Source organism: Panthera onca, chromosome B3 (assembly GCF_046562875.1).
Source record: "Panthera onca isolate mPanOnc1 chromosome B3, mPanOnc1 haplotype 2, whole genome shotgun sequence".
NCBI classification, from domain to species: Eukaryota; Metazoa; Chordata; class Mammalia; order Carnivora; family Felidae; genus Panthera; species Panthera onca.
Genome location: NC_138344.1, coordinates 5,572,688 through 5,589,994, shown reverse-complemented (window position 1 = coordinate 5,589,994; position 17,307 = coordinate 5,572,688). Strand labels below are relative to the sequence as shown.

General features: G+C 51.3%; 1 protein-coding gene across 2 annotated transcripts in view; it reads left to right on the top strand.

Annotated features, from left to right (window-relative positions):
• The first annotated feature begins 269 nt into the window (after positions 1-269).
• The window catches only part of SEMA4B (semaphorin 4B), a 46,947-nt gene continuing 29,909 nt past the window's right edge, over positions 270-17,307 (top strand). The window contains exon 1 of one of the 2 annotated variants that reach the window (XM_078449025.2): positions 270-479. The gene's annotated coding sequence lies outside the window, so the exon portion shown is untranslated. Of the gene's footprint in view, positions 480-7,864; positions 7,955-17,307 lie in introns of those variants that run through there. The other variant, XM_078449024.2, reaches the window with a different exon arrangement.

Genomic DNA, 17,307 nt, shown 5'->3' with positions numbered 1-17,307 from the left:
TTGTAGGGGGCCCGCCATGTGCCAGGCACTGTATGAGGCTCTGGTGACACCAGCATACCCAGATCGGTATGTCCCATGCTCGTTTCATGGGGGAGTAGACTGTGAACAAACAATGCCAAGCACAATTACCAAACGCAGTAGGTAAGTGCTGGGAGAAACAGATCAGCAGAGCGGGACGGGGGAGGGGGGCGGGGGGGAGCGGATTTAATCCCATCTGATGGGCAGATTTAATTTAGGGAGGTCTGGGGAGCTTTTCCGGAGGAGAGGATGTGAGCAGGGGTCGAAGCTTTGCCACTTGAAGTTGAGCACAATGAAGAGCCTTCCCACCCCAGACCTGCAGTACCTAAACCCGCATTTTAACACGAATTCTCCCACATGATCTGTGCACACACTAAAGCAGTGCTAAGGGTTGAACGAGGAGTTACCAGTCTAAGTCCAGCTGGAGACCAGAAGAGAACCTTCTAGGTAAGAGCCCTGGGGTGGGAAGGGGCTCACAGTGCAATGTGGAAGTCAAGGAGTATTTGTGTGTGTGTGTGTGTGTGTGTGTGTGTGTGTGTGTGTGTGTAATTTATTTTTTTTAATGGGAGAGATTTGAGCATATTGAAAAGCTTTTAGGAACAAACCAGTGGAGAGAGTGGGCGTGGGACACAAAGAACAGGGGAGGGGATGCCGGGAGGAGGAGCATTTCCTATAGGGCAGCTTGTCAATCTCAGCTGTCAGCTGGGGTCACCCAGGAGCTTGAGACAAGACTGATGTGGGCCTGCCCCCAAGGAGTCATATTTAAATGGTCTGCAGGTGGGGTGCCTGGCTGGCTCAGTGGGTAAAGCATATGACTCTTGATCTTGGGGTCTTGAGTTTAAGCTCTTATGTTGCCCGTAAAGCTTACTTCAGATAGATAGATAGATAATAGAAATACAGATAGATGATAGACAAACACACAGACAGATAGATAGATAGATAGATAGATAGATAGATAGAAGGATAGATGAAAGAAAGAAAGAAAGAAAGAAAGAAAGAAAGGTTATAGATAGATAGATAGATAGATAGATAGATAGATAGCAGATAGATAGGCAGACTGCAGGTGTAGCCAGCTTTCCAATGATGGCAAAGTGCAGCCAAGGTAGAGCTCCTCCGCAGTGGTGGGGTAAAGGCCAGGAGAGAAAGTCCTGAAGAAGGTTGGAGGAAGAGGGAGCCTACCCAGCGTCCAGGAGGGCCCTTCAGCTGGTTCTCCCATTCAGGAAGGGCCTCAGCTTTAGACTTTGGATATTACGGTCGAGTGTATCTGTACCTATAGCCATTGGATTTGCGTGGTCGTGTTGAAAAGCACTGACTGTTGTGCCTGAACATTTAAAATAGCTGCAGTTTTCGTAACCTGGTTTTGGCATGCTCTCTGTCCCAAGACCATCACCCTCTTCGTGAAAGTGGTCTGGGTCTCGCTCTCTGCAAATAGGAAAGAGATAAGGGAGACCCCCTCTGCTGACTTCTGTTTTGCACGTTGGAAGCAGGGGGAGGAGGGAGAGGTGTCGTTGTAGACGGCGGCACAGAGAAGTGAGCAGAGAACCCAGTAGGACAGCGGGCAGCGTGCACTTGCCCCTGGACTGGCAGCGGAGCCTCCCCTGTGAATGAAGCTCCTGGCTACCGCTCAGGAAGAGGTAGCAGGAAGGTAGGGTCCACAGCCGATGCAGGGCTTTGGCCCAGCAGTGAAAATACGGCAGCAAGGGAGCTCGGGGAAGGTCGTTACAATGGTGAATCTGAGTTGGGTAGGGAGGGAATGGAAAAAGGGAAAGGCTAATGGGTCGGGAGAAGGCAGAGATGCTGGTGAGGTCCCAAAAAGGTGAGAGGGAGCGTGTTGAAGCAGAAAGTTGGAAGCAACAGAGATTGTGGCCAGGGAGAGAGATGCCTGACTTTGGGATCTTGGTGATGGAGCTGTTATTGATGGTAAAAGGGAGGTGGTGTTGGGGTGAGGTGGGGGAGGTCCCTGGAGGCCTGAGAAACCAGACGTAGGACGTATCTTCCGTGTGGAAGCCGAAGTCACCCAAGACAGAGACAGGCCTTTAGTTGGAAGCAAGGATGGGGAGCCATGTGCCGAAGTGTCCAGCGACTACAAGGGAGCGGCCAACCTTAAGGAGGCGGACAACCTTAAGGCTTTTGCCAGAGGCTGGAAGAGTGTGGTTCAGGAGGAGCACGGGGATGCGGTCATAACATGTGTGGATGGAGTCCCACGTCCGGGGAGACCTGGGGAAGGTAGGGGAGGAGTGCAGCACGGAACATAGTCAAGAAGCAGGCCACTATGGGGATGCCAGTGAGCTGGAGAACAAAACCCATGAGGTTCAAGGTTTTTTGTCGAGGGCAGTTGTTCTCCAAGTGTGTTTCCTCTGCCTCCACCGGTGGCGTCACCTCATTACCTGGGAACTTATTAGATATGCAGATTTTCAGGTCCCACCCCAGGTCTACTGAATCAGCTGGGTGGAGCCCAGCAATCTGTGCTTCAACAAGCTTTCTCCTGATTTTGATAGAGGCTCAAGTTTGAGGCCCACGGGACTCTAGCTTTGGGAAAAGTGGTTCCCTTGGCAGAAAAAAAACAAAACTGAATTCCAAACCTAGCATCGCATGAAAAAAGCGGACCTCATCTGGATTAAAAACCTAAATGTGTCCAGGAAATTCTGAAGTTAACAATGTAAAATGTTGAAGAATATGTTTGTGACCTTGGGGCAGGAATGAACTGCTTGAAATTTCAAAAGCACCAACTGCAAAGAGAAAAGACGGATCAGTTCGATTAATCCCAATTAAAGATTTCTGCCCAATGATGGATACACTGACAAGGTTAACAGGTGGCAAGTTTGGGAGAATATATTTGTGACATCTAAAGCTGACCAGAGGGGGCGCCTGGCTGGCTCAGTCAGTAGAGGTGCAACTCTTGAACTTGGGGTTGTGGGTTCGAGCCCCATGTGGGGGTTAGAGATTACTTAAAAATAAAATCTGTAAAGCTGACAAGGGACTAATGTCTAGATTCAGAATATGCCACAAACTTCTGCAAGTCAATAAGAAAAAGATGGGACTCAAATGGGGGAAAACAAAGATGTAAATAGGTGATTTACACAAGGAGAAATATAAAAGGCAATACACATAGGAGATGTTAAGATGTATTAGAAATCCAAGAAACACAGGGCCGCCTGGGTGGCTCAGTCGGTTAAGGTCTGACTTTGGCTCAGGCTGTGATCTAAAGGTTTGTGAGTTCAACTCCTGTGTTAGGCTTTCCTGCTGTCAGTACAGAGCCTGCTTCAGATCCTCTGTCCCCCTCTCTCTGTCCTCCCTTGCTTGTGCTCTCTATCTCTCTCTCAAAAAACAAATAAATGTTAAAAATAAACAAGCGAGTAAATACACATTTAAAAAAAAGAAATCCAAGAAATACAAATTAAAACAGTTGTTAGCAATGTTAGTCATAGGAGCCCATACCTCCTAAACTAAGAAACAACCCAAATACTCATCAATAGATGAAACAAATTAGTATTCATACAATAAATACTACTTAATGATATAAAAGAATGAATTACTGATACAACCCTGGACCTCTCGAAAATATTATGCAGAGTAGAAGCAGTCCCACACAAATGAGGACATACTGTATGGTCTCAGGGGTCCTCAGCTGGTGAGCTTGTGGAGAGGGTGGCCTGTGACCCCAGAGCAAGTCATACCCTATGAATGATGTCAAAGAGATTCTTGTCAGGTAGAGAAGCAAGAAGACATTCACCGTAGAGTTATTTTCAGGGTTGGGGAGTTGTAGACAATTTGGGTGTCCGTTCCTGGGGACCTATACAGATAAAAGGTGGATGGATACTTTGGGGTACCCTGCAGCAGCCAGGAGCAGTCGATTAGATGTACCCACAGCAGCATGGATGGGTCTGAGAAATAAAAAAACTAAGAAACTGAATGAGGCATATAACAAAATGTCATTTATGTAAATTAAAAATGCAAAACAATCCAAGTGGAAAGGAGCCAAAGACATGAATAGACATTTCGCCAAAGACATGAATAGACATTTCACCAAAGAAGAGATATGGATAGCAAATTAGTAATGAAAAGACATTCAACATCATCAGCCATCGGGGAAATGTAAATTAAAACCACAACGAGCTGTCACCATACACCCATTAAAATGGCTGAAAAATAAAACAGTGATAACACCAAATGCTGGCAAGGATGTAGAAAAACTGGAACCTCTATACATTCCTGATGGGAATGTAACATTGTACAGCCACTCTGGAAAATAACGTGGTAATTTTTTATAAAACTAAACATGCACTTACCACAAGACAGTGGCAGCCTTGGAGCATATAGCCCAAAGAAATGAAGTGTTCATACAAAACCTGTACGTGAACGTTCAAATCAGCCTTATTTGTAATAGCCCCAAACTGGAAGCAACCCAACTAGCCTTCGGGGGGGGTGGATAGTTGCACCCTGGTATACCCATGCCATGGACCACTACCCAGCAAGAAAAAGGAAAGAACTATCAATATATAAAACAACCTGAATGTATTGTGAGGGCATTATGGTTGGTAAGAAAAGCCATTCTTAAAAGGTTTCATTCATATAACATTCTTGAATGACAAAACTATACAGGTGGTGAAGAGATTAGTGGTTGCCAGGGCTCAGGGACCAAGTGGGGGAGGGCATGTGACCGTGAAGGGTGCTACGAAAGGAGATCCTCTGTGGTGCTGGAACAGTTCTGTATCTTGACTGTGGCGGTGACTACACAAAGGCATTCATGGGGTCGAATAGTGTAAAACTATGCACACGTATGCACACACACACAAATAAGATCATTATAATAATTGGTGAGAACTGAATGGTAAGGTCTGTCCTCTATTTAACAGTATTATAAGGATGTCAGTTTCTTTGGTTTGGATGTCGTACTACAGCTGTGTAACACCACCGTCGGGGGAAGTTGGGGGAAGTGTTCACAGGACACTGTGTACTATTTTTGTCACTTTCTGTGAGTCTATGATTATTTCAAAATACGAAAAGTTTCTTAAAAAGCATATGCATACCATTCTACAATACATTTTGCAAGAATGCATAGGAACAAAGGCATGTATATTAAACACCTTAGTAGCCTGCGGGGTGGGGAGGGGAGGGAGGGGGAGGAGGAGTGCAGCGGATAAAAGGAAATGAACAGCTACATTAATCAAGGGACCATGTGCTGACCAATGGGGACCTTGTGCTGGGAACCGAGGTGATTAACTCAGGGCTTTCTGCACCTGAGGTCCCACGGCCAGGAAAGGGAGTGGGAGCGGGGCAGGCGGATCGCTAACATTAAAGGTAAGGTCTTTTCTCAATGCATTAAAGATGTTTCCCTTTTTTTCATTAGAAGGCTGGAAGAAGGTTGGAGATGAGGAGGCGGGGAAGGGGGATGGGGAGAAGGGACAGAAAAAGGAGGAGGGAGAGGAAGTTAGAAGGGATGGTAGAGACAGAAAAGGAAGGGAGGGGAGGTGGTGGGGAGCATCCCTTTCCTGAGGGCTCAGGGCTGGTCTGGGGACCAAATGGGTCACCGTTGCCTAAGCCCTCTGGAGCTCTGAGGCCCCATGGGGGAGGCCTAGACTCCAGGAACTCCTCTGCTTGGCCCTGGCTCAGCAGGATGCAAAGTGCTCTTGGTGCCGGTGGTGGGATTTTAGCACCTCCTCCTGCCCCGCCCCCCGCCTTGTTGGGAAGGCAGCGCTCCTAAGACTAATAAACACGGTTTAGGGTCTTGCACAAATGAACTGCGCTACCTTCGCTATCAATGCAGCACGTTTTACTACTAAGTGGAGACTATGAGGAGGAAGGAAGAATACAAGACAAAAGGAAATTATTGAGGAAGTATATAGAGGTTTATTGATAAGGATGCTCATAGCACATTACTTACCAAAATGAACAAATTGGAAAGGAGATAGATACCCAGTAGTAGACCTGGTTAAAAATGTATGCTACATTCACATGATAGAATACACTAAAAATAAAGCTATGTCAGGGCGCCTGGGTGGCTCAGTCGGTTAAGCGTCCACTTCGGCTCAGGTCATGATTTCACGGTTCGAGGGTTCGTGCCCCGCATCGGGCTCTGTGCTGACAGCTCGGAGCCTGGAGCCTGCTTCAGATTCTGTGTCTCCCTCTCTGCCCCTCCCCCACTCACACTCTGTCTCTCTCTCCTTCAAAAATAGATAAACATTTAAAAAATAAATAAAAATATGCAAGGATTTTTTTTTTTTTTTAATGTTAGAGAAAAGTGTCTGTGATATACTGTCATCCTAGGAGAAATCACAGAAGAGTATGCACGGAATAATCCTTTTACTAAAAGTTTTAAATGTAAACTATGCATAGAAAAGAACTAGGACAGTCACCAAAATAGGAACACCAGTAGACTTAAGATTTGTGCACTTTATTACATACAAATTAAATCTTTATTACATAGAAATTAAATCTGAGCCTGGGTGGCTCAGTCGATTGAGCGACCAACTCTTGATTCCGGTTCAGGTCATGATCCCAAGGTCATGGGATTGAACCCCGGGTCTGGCTCCCACAGGGCTGAGCGGCAAGCCTGCTTGGTATTCCCTCTCTGTCTCCCTCTGCCCCTCTCCCCCACTTACACTCTCACTCTAAAACTTAAAAAAAAAAAAAAAAAAACTTTAGAAAATATTAACCCTGGTGGTCTCCGGGCAGGTGAAATTATGGGTATTTTTCATTGTGTTTCTGTTTTCCATCATTTTTGCAGTAAATATGTGTTCACTTTTGTAGACAGACAACAAAATAACCACTCTATCTTTTTATGGGGGGGCACTGTCGGCGGGAGTCCTGCCGTCCCTTTGAGGGAAGACAAGGGAAGAGGTCAGAGGAGCAGTGCGCAGGCACTTAGGCCTGGCCTGGCCTCACCTGAAGGGGGAAAGGTTGGCACTTGTCTTCCTGTTTCCCCATCCCCTTGACCAGCCAGCTCTGGCCGGCTCAGCCACTTACACTCCCAGAACTGGTTATTTCAGGAACCGCCCTGAGAACTGCTGTTACTTTCCTGGAAGACAGGACAGCCAGGATGCAAGGGCTGGAGAGGGACGAGCCAAGGTCACTTGATAAATGCTGGGTATTTATAACCGTGTCTCTCACCCCTCCTGCAGATCTCGTTTCTTTTCGTTTCCCTTTCACAGCGTGGCCCAAGGCAGGTCAAGGGACGCTGCGAGCAGTATTTACCGCGGGCAGAGACGTGGGTGGTTTCGTGGAGGGTGGCTCTGCGCTGGGCTCTCACTTGCCTCTCGTTGGAAACAATACTGCCATTATTGAGAGCTGACCATGCGCCAGGTGTGTGCCTACATAAATGCACTTCTCACCACAACCCTGTGAGGTCTCCACGGTACTGATGCCCATTCAGAGAGGTTAAGGATCCCGTCCTAGGTAACACAGCCAGTTAGCTGGTAGTAGATCTAGGACCCCAACTCCCGCCTGTCGGTTTAGCTAGTGAGCCCGTCCCCGGCGGGGCCCAGGACAAGCGAGGCCTGGCTTCCCAAGGTCAGGGAGGGCGCAATTCCGCGGCCCCCGAAGCCCCCGCGGCCTCCTTGGGCTGACGAGCTGTAAGTGGAGGCATCCCGACCGGGGGAGACGGGTACAGCGGCGAGTCTAGAGTGACCGTCCCCGCCCGGGGGCGCGTGGCAGTGGCAGGGCCCCGCTGGGCAGCGGGCGATCCCCGAGGGCGCCTCCGGACAGTTCCCATAAACAGGGGCGGGGCGGGGCGGGGCGGGGCGGGGCTTGGCCGCGGCCCCGCATTTCCGGGGACGCCGCGCGGGACGGAGGTGTTCGGGGGGTCACTCCGCGTCCGCGGGCAGTGCGTCGGCCCGGCCGGGCAGGCGGGGCGAGCCTGAGGGCGACTGGGGAAGAGGAGCCGCGGCCCAGAGGTGGCCCTGCCGTGGGCGGTGGTGGGGGGCCGTGACCCTCGCAGGTAGGCGCAGGGGGCGGGGCGGCGGGGAGCCGCGGGCCCGGGAGGGGGCGGGCCCGGGCGAGACCGAGAGGCCGCCGCCGCCCCCGCTTCCCGCCGGGCCCCTCTCCCGAGAGGGCGCCACCTGCACGCTCTGATGGGCACTGGCGCCGGCCACTGGGGGAGCGCGTTGCCATGGCAGCGCCGGAGGCTGGGCCCTCGTTCCCATGGCCACCCGGGGCCTTTGCGCGGAGGCCTTTTAATCGGTGTCCTACTCCTGCTCCCCTGCTCCCTGCTCCCAAATCTGGAGTGGAAAGAGAGGCAGGAGCGCTGGCGGGAGGGAAGTCGTTTGGGATTTGGAAAAAGCCCGGGTCCCTCCTCAGAATGGAAGTCGTGGGGCCTTTGAGTTAGGGTTTTTGTCATGGCTGTTTCTGAGTGACACGTGGATGTGGGGGTTAGGAAGGAAAGACGGTTGGTTGGGATCCTGGAAATGAGGCGGCTCTGGTGGCCACTGTGCCGTCCTTTTGGTCTGGCAAAAAGACCCGGGAGCTCTGGATCACCTGGGGAAGGTCGTGAGCCCACTGCTCACGTTTCCTAACACGAATGTGAGTAGGTAATTTGATTTATGAGTCACAGGATTCTTGTAAGCGTCCAATGCCACAAGAGCGGCGAAGCTCGTGATTCAAAAAATGTTATGTTTCCGATTGATGCTTTATTTTTTTTTTATTTTTATGTTTTTACGTTTTATTTATTTAAGTAATGTCTATACCCAACATGGGGCTCCAACTCATGACCCTGAGATCAGGAGTCACATGCTCCACCGACTGAGCCAGCCAGGCGCCCCCCTCCCCGTTGATGCTTTAGAACTGGAAGAGGTTTAGGAATCCATCTGATTCCATCTTCTCATCTTCATAAAAGAAACTGGACCCAGAGAAGTTAAACTACTTCCCAGGATGACAGTGGGTTGGGAAGGTCACCGTTTGAACCCTGTATCCTGACTTGCAGGCCCGTGGTTGTCGCCTTTGGTGGTTATTTTACTGAAGCTCGGGGAAATCTGGGATATGTGTCTTTGCAAGCCAGGGCTCAAGCTTTTGTTGACAGGTGGTCCAAAGACGGACCACGGAGGCTGGAGCCTTGGGGAGAGTGGAAAGAGCTGCTCTCTACCTCGTGCATGTAGGTCCTGTGCCTTGGGCTCTTGTTTTAATGCGATATCTGACATGATTGCCTGAAATAAACCTCCAGGAGCCAAGCATTCAGCAGCTCTCCAAAATACCATGTCTTTTGAAGCCAACAAATCTGTTCAGACAGATGAGGAAGAAACCCTTTGGCTGCCCTAAAGCAGGGAAGTAAGACTTCCCACATCAGTGAAGTGCTTTTTCCTTTGAAAAGCCTGAGAGGAGGGTGGGAAAAGAGATCCAGGAAGGAACACTTGAATGAATCATTTGGAAGTGATTCGAGGCAGTCAGCTAGAGCAGAAAACTCATTTGTTCATTTATTAAACATTTACTGGGTACCCGCTGCTTCTCAGCTTTGCGCTGGGGCTCGAGATTAAAAACCTGAGTTAGGCAGGCCTGGCCCCTACATTCAAAAAGCTTGTAGAAGAGATGGCGAGAGAGGGATGCAATGTGTCGGTGAGCGTTTCACTACAGCACAGCGAGTGCCTTTTTGGAAAAGTGAGCACAGTGCGGCAGGAGCCCAGAGGGGCAGCTCCGGAAATCGGCTGAAAATATCCAGGAGTCTAGTCTGCGCCTCCTGGGAGCACTTCTGGGGTTCTGCCGAGGGGGCCCTGGCTGATACCTTTGTTGGGAGACAAAGGAAGGAGTGAGTGAAAGTGTCTGGACAAATGTGGACCAGGATGGGTATTCCCTGGAAAGAACAGTTTAAGGGATCCTGGTAAACTGTAAGCAATATGAAGGCAGCAACCATGTCAGTTTCCTTCAGTCTCATCAGCGCTGACAAGTAGCACGTGCGCAAGAAATACTTTGTTGAGTGAATGAAAGAAGGAGGGAAGGGAAGAGGGAAGGAAAAGGAGAGAGAGGAGGAAGGGAAGGGACAGTGGCTTATATTATCAAGAGGAGGATGGCTGTACCTTGAGACAAAACCCTGGTTGCAATTCTAACTATAGGTAGAACTTGGCTTCACGTGGGAATAGTTTGCCAAACAGTTCGTGTCAAGGTTATAAAACTACTTCAAAATGGGATATAATTTCTTCTTACCTGATAAAGGCTGATTTTAGAAGGTCCCTGTGTCTGCAGATTAGCACATCTCGTGGAAATGGTTCTTTTTTGTGTGCGGGGAGGGGGATTTTTTATTATTATATTTTGTTTTATTTTAGAGAGAATATAAGCAGGGGATAGGGAGAGAGAGAGAGAGAGAGAGAGAGAGAGAGAGAACCTCAAGCAGGCTCCATGCTCTGGGCAGAGCCCAGCACCGAGCTCGATCCCACGACCCTGGGATCATGACCTGAGTCAAAATCAAGAGTCAGAGGCTCAACCAGCTGAGCCACACAGGTGCCCCAAGGGAATAGCGATCTTTTTAAAATCAGAGGAAAGCTCTGATCCCTCTCACCAGAAACGACGTTTCATTGTTGGGGTTCTCAGCTCCCTGAAGCCCACCCTTGGGGTTAAGGGGCCCCCCGCTCTGCTTTGCTGCTCATAGGCTGTAATGAAAGAACTAAGGCAACACTTATAGAACAAGCTCCTGGGAAGATCAAGGTGAGTCTGCTCTCATTCAGGGGGTTTATGGGGTCCCTGTGGAAAGCACAGCTGGGGGAGCTGGGGCAATGCCTACGCAGCTGGGTGGTCCAGGCCCCAGGCCCGGGGCCCTCAGAAGCCCTCCTCTGCTTGGGACAAGCTGGGCCCCCTGGGAGCCTCATAGCGTACTCTAGCCCAGGGCTTACTCACAATGCATCAGTGGTTTTGCCGGGGTCATGGGCTGGGTGACTGGTATGCAAGATAACTGTCCAAGCACGGATCTTTGCTTTCTGTGATGCTGTCTCCTGACACCACTGCTTTAGGGTGTGGTGGGTGGGTCCACCTCCCTCCCCCCGGGCAAAGCAGGGCAATGGTGCGGCCTTTGGAACTGCAGGTAATCAGTGGAAGCCACCGGTCCCTCCCGCATCACCCTGGTGGGCTTGCCTGCCTCGGTCCACCCTGCAGGAAGCACGGGAACCAAGAACAAGGTCGTCTCTCTGGGGGATAACTGGGTGACCTGAGGCGACCGGGAGACCACAGGGGTCAAAGAGCCCCTCATCTTTGGAAAGGGAGAGCCTTAGGCTTCTGGAAAGGAGGTTAGTTCCCTGGGGTGGAGGAAGGGCGCTGGCCCGGGCCTTCTCTCCCTTCGTGGGCCGGTGGCCAGGAGTCTGGAGCCCAGAGTGGGATTCAAGGAGGAAGAACTTGGTTGCAAATGGGGAAATGGATTCCTGACTTCTTGGGATCTGGGGAAGGGAGGGGCCCCAGGCCTGACAAGTCAAACTGGAAACCAGACTTCCCTAGATCTTTAGAACATCTACCTCCCACCTATGAGTGGCCACAGTGGTTTCAGAGAAGGAGGGTCCCTGTGCCCCTTCCGGGTGGCAGGTACCAAGCATCCCCCAGGCCCTCCGGGCCCCCTGTGTGAGCAGGCCCGCAGGCACAGGCACACAGCCCCTCCTGAACTTGTCGGGGGCAGGGCGGTGACAGTGGCAACTTCATGTTCTACCGTGTCAGGACTGGGACAGGTTGAGCCCTGCTGGTTGCACCACAGCCCCGTGGGGCAGGGGATCCCCTCCCAGGGAGTGGCCGACTCAGGCCCCAACAGGCCCCAGCGGGGCTGGCACCGGAGCAGGTGGCAGGCTTTTTGCCACAGCCGGCGCGGCCGGGGCCTGGGCTGGGCGGGCCAGCTCCTTCCCCCTCCGAGAGGTGCAGCCTCGGCTCTGGGCTTGCAGGAGGCAGCTGAGCCCCATGGGAGAGGCCAGAAAGGGGGTCCTCGGGCCTGCGCACATAAGGTGGTTAAAAGTGACCGAGGTCGTGCCAACTTTCAGGTAGACCGAGGCGAGCTGCCCCCATAAGAGGCCTGGCTGTGTTCACAGATTATTCACCGAGTGCCGCGCTGCCGGTCACTTCGTGTGCTCGCTCTCCCGCGAGCCCCGTGAGGTTCTGCTAGTGCTCCCGTCTCACAGCGGAGGAAGCCGAGGTGCATAGACGTCGGCGTGGGGTGTGGCCGTGCCCACAGCCCACAGGGTAACGGGTGGGGCCGAGATTCTCCTTGGGACAGAAGAGCTGGCGTGCTTGGCCACTGGGTTCTGGCACTTAACCGGAGCCAGAGAGACCCAGGCACCGGTGGAGGGGTCCGACTAGAGCAGGGAACGGCCACGGGCCCACCGGCATTTTTTGCCAGACTCTGGTTAAAGGCTGCCTAGGGGATCCGAAGGCAGTGTTGGCGCCCACCCTGTGAGTGGCCTCAGCCGCAGAGGCTGCGGCCCCCCGGAGGATGCTCCCAGCCCCCAGGAGCTGGAGTCGTTGGCAGATTTGAAAGCACACGCAGGGTGTGCCGGCTGGTGTCGCTTCCTCATCCAAAGGTATTGATGCCGAAGCTGAACCGCTGCCCAGCCCCCAGGGAGGTGCCCAGCCCCCGCAGGGGTGGGGGGTGGGGAAGCTGCAGCTGCAGGTTGGCACGAGAGGAGGGCCCAGGGCTACGAGGGGCTGGTGGCGGGGGGCCAAGGCCCCGGGGAGCTGGGCCGCAGCCAGTGCGTGTCTGTGAGGCCTGGCCGGGCAGCCTGCCAGCGGAACCCAGGACGGGGCGGAGCGCGGTGCCGCTCCGGGAGGGGCGGATGGGACCTCTGGGTTCAGGCTCCACTGGGCTTGGCGGGAGGCCCCTCCCCGTGGCCAGCAAACAAAGCAGTGACTCCCGGGGTAGAATTGTGGGAGCTGGAAAGCAAGGTTGCCCTGGGTGGGAATGAGAGCAGGAGGGCCTGGCCGCGGTGGGGGCGGGGGTGGGGGGCCCCGGCGGGAGCCGTCGGTGCCCGAGGTCGTGGACCGCCTGCACCCGCGCAGGGGCCGTACCGATAGATGATTAATGAGCAGTGATTGCTGGGGAAGCCGGCTGTGCCCTGGGCTGACCACCCCACTGCCAGCGCTTGCCCTGTGCCTGCGTCCCCTGCCGTTTCCCTCTGTGCTGAGCGGGTTAGAGAGGCGGTGGGCACGTGGGTTCGTTCGCTTTGTGTTTTTACCCGGGCTTCCCTTTATTTCCTCCTTCTCTTGTAGCCTTTCTTATTTCTCTTCATTTTCTCCCTCTTCTGTCGCTCTTCTCACTTTGTTCTTCCCCCACTTGATCCTACAGGTGACTTGGGGTTTTTCTGAGAGAGAGGGAGAGAGAGAGAGAGAGAGAGAGAGAGAGAGAGAGAGAGAGGGAGAGGCTCTTAAGCAGGCTCTATGCCCAGTGTGGAGCCCAGCTCGGGGCTTGATCTCATGACTGTGAGATGATGACCTAAGCCAGAATCAAGAGTTGGACGCTTAACCCGACTGAGCCACCCAGGTGCCCCCCCCCCCAAGTTGTTTTGTTTAACCTTTTGGCCTCTTTGTGATTTTTTTCCCCCATGAGAACAGGTGTAAGATATGAACTAACCTACAGGAAAACACACATCTTTTTTTTTTTTTTAATGTTTTTATTTATTTTTTTTTTTGCGACAGAGAGAGACAGAGCATGAGCAGGGGAGGGGCAGAGAGAGAGGGAGACACAGAATCGGAAGCAGGCTTCAGGCTCTGAGCTGTCAGCACAGAGCCCGATGCGGGGCACGAACCCACAGACTGCAAGATCATGACCTGAGCTGAAGTCGGACGCTTAACCGACTGAGCCATCCAGGCGCCCCGAAAACACACATCTTAAGTGTACAACTCAAAACATTTTAACATTTGTATACACTTGGGATACCGGCACCCAGCTTGAGACACAGAATATTTGGGTCATCCCTAAAGTTTCCTCGTCTGCCTATACTAGGCACGTGCCCCCTTGTTCGAACATCTCTCACCATAGAGGAGTTTTGTTTGGCCCCTTTGTGTGTATTCCCACGCACAGTTTACCTTTCATTTGTGCGTTTTTGTCCTTCTCGTGTATGTGTGTGTGTGTCTGTGTGCTAGAGAGTGGGCCAGAAAGGGAGAGATTGAGAGGGAGGGAGAAACACAGAAGCAGAGAGAAGGGACCAGGGTCAGGATGGGAAGAGGAAGGGCCAGGGCTGTGTGAATGTGGATGGGGAAAGAGAGGTCCAGGCTTGACGACTTCATCTTGCTGGCAGTGGGCGGGGGTGGGGGGGGGCCTACACAGAAGCATTGCTTTTCTCTTCTCTCTTTTTATGCTGTCTTTCCAAGCCGCCCCTGAGCTCTTTATAAACACCGATGTACTGGCCGAGAAAGACTTGCCTACGTCCAAGAGTGGCATAGGGGAGCAGGAGACACAGCGTTGGCTTGGGAACCACTCTTGAGCCCACAGGAAGTCAGCTCAAATGAGGTTTTTCTCAGTCCATCGTCCTCCTGTTATTTCCAGCCTGGGGAGAACAAATTAGCACGCTGACGGAAGACAGGGAAGCCCACGAGGGCCGAGGGTGGGGTGTGGATTGGAGGGCACTTCTCTGGGCCAAAGTTGGGCCCCTCATTTTGTCAGCCCTACCAGAGCGCCGTGCTAGGCGGTGGGGGTTCCAAAGACAAGACTGGTCACTCTCCCCAAGAGGCTTGCCACCCAGTTGGCATAAGACGTACTTGAAGCATTTCGGCAGCCGTGAGCAGGGCATAATTAACCACCCGGCGAGGCCTCGTTAGCCCCTGCCTCCTCTCCTCGGGGATGAGCAGAACAGGCAGACAACCCTTGTGTTGCCAAGACACTAGGGCAAACCAGCCTTGCTGCCATTTGGGGAGCTAGGTGACACGGGGATTTGGGCACTCAACAAATACCAACTGAGCGCGTGCCGCTGCCCAGGCCCTGTTCTGGGTTAGAATGGTAGGCAGACGGTAGAAGGAAATGCTGCACCGAGGTAGTTGGTACCTTGATGTCAAGATTTCTTGCAATTTTTTTTCATAATACTCTTGTGGATACTACGGAGAAGTGTGGGCTAAGGAGGGCACTTAGGACACAGCTCTTTGTTCAGCCCTCAAAGGATGTTGATCAGTTTCACCCTGATAGAGGTCTCTAGTGGCGCCGGGCTCTGCTTTTGGCCCCATCTTACCAGTCCCCCCCCCCCAAACTTCCAAAACACTAATACAAAAACACCTGTAACCTTTCTTTTCTTTTCTTTTTTTTTAATTTATTTATTTTGAGAGAGAGAGTGAGAGAGCGAGCATGGGTGGGAGCACTCCGGGGGGAAGGACAGAGAGAGACGGAGAGAGAGAATCCCAAACAAGCTCCGGACTGTCAGCACAGAGTCTGACATGGGGCTCGACCTCCCGAACTGTGAGATCATGACCTGAGCTGAAATCAAGAGTCAGATGCTTGACTGACTGAGCCGCCCAGGCGCCCCACACCTGTGACTTTTCTATGTTAATTAATGGTTAAAACTTTGTGACAGTTGCATTCACACCGTTTCTAACACCCACCCATACACACACAGCACACTTATTTTTGCTGAATCATGTGAAAGTAGGTTGCAGACATCATGACACTTTACCTCTACAAAACCTCAGCAGGCATTTCTGGAGGATGATAATATTCTCCTGAAACCACAATGCCTTTATCAATCCCTAAGAAAGTGACCACTAGTGCCATAATATCTGACACACGGTGCTTTGTAACATTTTCCCAATTCTGTTTGGCGTTCTGTTTTTCTCTTTCAAGATCCCATCAGTTTCACATATTTCATGTGATTATCATGCCTTGTTAGTTTCTTTTTTTATTATTTCATTTTTTATTTGTCTTAATGTACATCCAAATTAGTGAGCCTATAGTACAACAGTGATTCCAGGAGTAGATTCCTTAGTGCCCCTTCCTCATTTAGCCCATCCCCCCCTCCCAGGACCCCTCCAGTAACCCTCAGTTTGTTCTTCGTATTGATGAGTCTCTTCTGTTTTGTCCCCCTCCCTGTTTGTATATTATTTTTGCTGCCCTTCCCTTATGTTCATCTGTTTTGTCTCTTAAAGTCCTCATATGAGTGATTTTTGTCTTTCTCTGACTGACTAATTTCACTTAGCATTATAGCCTCCAGTTCCATCCATGTTGTCGCAGATGGCAGGATCTCATTCTTTTTCATCGCTGAGTAGTGTTCCGTTGTATATATACCACGTCTTTATCCGTCCATCAGTTGTTGGACATTTGGGCTCTTTCCATACTTTGGCTATTGTTGATAGCACTGCTATAAACATTGGGGTGCATGTGCCCCTTTGAATCGGCATTTTTTTATCCTTTGGATAAATTCCTAGTAGTGCAATTGCTGGGTCATAGAGTAGTTCTATTTTTAATGTTTTGAGGAACCTCCATACTGTTTTCCAGAGGGGCTGCACCAGTTTGCATTCCCATGTCTTGTTAGTTTCTTAATCTAAAATAGTCCCCTTGTCTTTTTTGTCTTTCACCAGATTGACGTTATTTTTAAAAACTTTTTAAGTTTATTTTGAGAGAGACAGAGCACAAGCAAGGGAGGGGCAGAGAGAGGGGGGAAAGAGGATCTGAAGCAGGCTTCAGGCTCTGAGCTGTCAGCACAGAGTCCGACGCGGGGCTCGAACCCACGAACCATGAGATCATGACCTGAGCCAAAGTTGGACGCTTAACCGACTGAGCCACCTAGGTGCCCCTAAAAATTTTTTTAAGGTTTATTTTTGAGAGAGAGAGTGTGCGTGTGTGTGAGCGAGCATGAGCGGGGGAGGGTCAGAGAGAGAAGGGGACAGGGGATCTGAAGCAGGCCCTGAACTAACTGACAGCCGCAGGGCTGGAACTCATGAACCATGGGATCATGACCTGAGCCAAAGTCGGAAGCTCAACCAACTGAGCCCCCAGGTGTCCCCCAGACTGACCTTTTGCAAGAGTCCAACCTAGAATGTAGATGCTGGATGTATCAGCAATGTATCAGCATTGACAGATGTGCTCCGAGGACTGCTAATGTTTTGCATGTCTTACCGCATCATGCTGGGGGGGAAACTGTGTCAGCTAGTCGCCTTACTGGTGATGCTACTTTAGACCTCTTGGTTAGGATGGTGGCAGCCAGTGCTGTCCCTCAGAGTTCCGATTTCCCTTCCGTAATTAGTAAAGTCGCTGTTAGGACAGACTTTGAGACCTTGTTAACCCACGGTTTCCTAACGGTCTTCCACCCGATGGCTTAGCATCCACTGATTACCTTTGCTTGAATCAAGATTTTTCTGAAGTCTATTCTTCTTCATCAGCTAACATTCCTTTGTAAAGAAAAGCTTCCTTTCTTTTTCTCT